Source organism: Amblyomma mixtum, chromosome 6, assembly GCF_055824585.1.
Source record: "Amblyomma mixtum isolate Tamu chromosome 6, ASM5582458v1, whole genome shotgun sequence".
Lineage (NCBI taxonomy): Eukaryota > Metazoa > Arthropoda > Arachnida > Ixodida > Ixodidae > Amblyomma > Amblyomma mixtum.
The window spans coordinates 33385268-33388468 of NC_143017.1; the positions used below are offsets into that span (position 1 = coordinate 33385268).

Here is a 3201-nt window from a genome sequence, read left to right on the forward strand (position 1 = left end):
TTAGTATTCTGTTCTGTGTAAAATGGTTTGGTTTGATTTATGGAGTTTAACGTCCCAAAGCGACTAAGGCTATGAGAGACGCCGTAGTGGAGGGCTCCGGAAATTTCGACCACCTGGGGTTCTTTAACGTGCACTGACATCGCACAGTACACGGGCCTCTAGAATTTCTCCTCCAAAGAAATTCAACCGCCGCGGCCGGGTTCGAACCCGCGTCTTTCGGCTCAGCAGCCGAGCACCATAACCACTGAGCCACCGCGGCGGCTGTGTAAAATGGTTCCACAAGCTGAGTTTCAATGTTCCAGGTGAGCTACTCATTTGGAAAGTCAAAACGTTGTCTTCAGCTTGAAATATAAGCATTATTATTAGAAGTTCTCATCACACTCATATTACTAGCATTAGAAAGGGTGGAATAAGGTCAGGATAGAAAACAACAAAGTCGGGGACCAACCAAAGGCTTGCTCATGCTTAACAGGCCTTCTGGTACTTTGTAACATTGAGCGGAACATGTCGCTTATAGGGATGAAAAGTGTATTCCGTTCTCAATTAGGATAAGTATATATTGCCACGTGTATTCCTACGGGAAGCATGGACTGACGTTTTGTGTAAAAAGTGTCATAATTGTCGTGTAAGAGGAAAGAGAATCGCATCATTCGCTTCCCTGTTCTCTTTCATTACTTGCTCAGGGATAAAGGTGTTGTCCTGAACAGCCACATTTTTAATTGCATTTAACTTCCGGTCTCCTCAACTCGGCCTCATGTAAAATGGTCTTTATTGTATCCGTTCATAAGGTGATGGCGTAGAGATTACAGTTCAGTTCGGCACCTTAATATCACAGCTTGCTCCTCTTCTATGAAACGGAAGCTTAGCAAAGTTCTTCACCGAAAACCGTGATGCTAAAAACTGGAACGCCGGGTCTGCAGTAAAAAAAAACTGGCACCGGTTGAAAAAGAATTCTCCTGTTTTTGTTTCCCGCACTAGGAAGTGGAATTTCCGGACACGCTGCCTGCGACAGCCTTGAGCTGGATGCAAAAATCCCGTTTTACATTGCACATGCTGCGCGTGGAAGCGGTTTAAAGCGCTTGGCCTATACCAGGAGTTTTCGGAATGTGCGATGCGTGTCGGAGCTTCCCAAAAACCTCAAGAAAATTCGAAAGAATCGCGCCCGTGAAAACATTACTGCCGCTTGCTGCAACCCGCTTGCTGCAACGTACGCCTAGAGACTCTATTTACGATGGAATTTAAGCGATCTTACTTTAAAGGAAAGCACCTTACCTTACTTAGCTCTGTCCTCTCCCCAGAGATTGAATATTCTCAGCCACATTACTGTGGCATCAGTGAGATGGCTGTATGAAAGAGAAGCGAAAATTAAAGCACCCAGAAAGATACATAATATTTCAGTGGTCTCTGAGGGTTCAGGTTAAGGAACCTGTAACTACACCATGAAAAAATTCGCAACAAACAACGGTTGCTTTTAGAATAGGAGGCGCTGAGCCACGCGTTTACCACGAGGCTGTCACCACCGAATGTCTACCATCGCGGATTAATCTTAACCAAACAGTTTACGACTCTGTTCTCCGACTACAGTCGTTCAAATCATTCGCGCGACTGAATATATATTAAAGAAATTTTTTCTGAAAACAATGTTAGTTGATTGAATGCAGCATTGGGACATGAAATCCCTTTGTTTCTGAGCATGGCGCCATTGTTCCGTTCAAAAAACGTTTTCTTTTTTGCGATGTTGTTTCCACTGCCGAGAAAATTCTTTCAATCCGCTTTGATCTTCAATCGGGAAGCAAACAAAAGTTTTGCGATGAGTACACTCCCTTAGAAAAAGAAAAGGAGGGAATTTGTAGTGGGAAGGTTTAGGGCGGCTAGACTTCCAAGTGTCTGTAGAATACGCGTATTGAGAAGTAAACTCGCAGGAATGAGCACGAACGAGAATACCCACCATATTGTTCGCTCCAGAACTGTCATCCTCGTTCGGAAGCCTGCAGCCTCGTTTGGCTGGTTCGTAGCGAAACTACGTTTAATCAATGCCCCTTTGTATTGAGCATATTTCACAGTGCCTTCCCTCCCTCTTCTGCTTCTCTCTCACCGCAGGAGCAGTTGGGACGTAGGCAGTCGCTGGCGGCAGAGGAGGAGGAGGAGGAGGAGGACAAGTGTACACCCTCGCCCGCTCTCCTCTGAGAAGGCAGCTCCCGAAGGCGGGAGCACCCCTCCGCGCTCTGGCCCGATGTGTTGTCGCGACTGAAAGGCCTCCGGCGTGGCGCGCTTGGCACCACTGCGCGCCGGCCCGCTACGACTCGGTACGTACCCAGCAGTGGCCTGCATAGAACATGCAACGAGTAAGCGGCGGTAATCATACTTTTGCAAGGATGAACTTGTCTGCAACTATGAAAGTATAGACCTGTGAGTAAGAAGGACTTGAGAAAATGCTCGAAGGCTCAAAGAGATTCTTAGCGCATCGATCGGGGTGTCTTGTTTTACAACGCATGACCATATCTTCGAATCCTGGCTCCGCTGGCTCTGCTTAGCGATGGTAAAACGGACAGAGAAGCGCGATCCGCACTGGTCTTGTTATCTGTATGTTTGTATGTAATGCTTGGGGGACAGCTCTGAAAATTTCCATGTCCTTGACACACTGCTGGATTTTACTGGTCCACATATTGTATTGAGCGTGAAAGATTTAATCTCCCAATTAGGTAGCTCACGTGACAGCACTGGAGAGTTGTGCAGCTTCCATTTCGTCATTGGTGACATCGTACCTCTCTATTTTTTTCGAGGTTGAAGAAAACAGATGCAAATGAAATAAGGAAGGTGGCTAACTTTCATATCATGCACTATGAGGCATCCCTCCATGACTCAAGTCTTCCACCAACTAGGGATTAGAACATGATTAGCGTAGGTGCTTTCTGAACGTCCTTATGTGTTCACAAATAAATTAAAGTTTTTTTCTTTTTTCAATACCGAAAACCGCGCGAAGGATGGCAACGTATGTTCAGACTGCGGGGCATAATCATTTCACAAATTGCCATCGCACAAAATTCTCATTTGAGCTTTCAGCGCAGCACTTATTGTGCTCTTTTCTGATCGGCGACTTCAAATCGAACGCCGAGAAAATGCACACGATGACTATAAAGTTAACAGCCAATTTTTTCGCAAATGTCTTTGGTGTACCGATCTCACTATGACACACAACTA

General features: G+C 45.7%; 1 protein-coding gene across 8 annotated transcripts in view; it reads left to right on the forward strand.

Moving 5' to 3' along the window:
- The window catches only part of GluClalpha (glycine receptor alpha 1), a 365874-nt gene that overhangs the window by 62971 nt on the left and 299702 nt on the right, over positions 1–3201 (forward strand). For all 8 annotated transcript variants that reach the window (XM_089547751.1, XM_089547755.1, XM_089547753.1 and 5 more), the window contains exon 2: positions 2101–2306. The gene's annotated coding sequence lies outside the window, so the exon portion shown is untranslated. The remainder of the gene's footprint in view (positions 1–2100; positions 2307–3201) is intronic.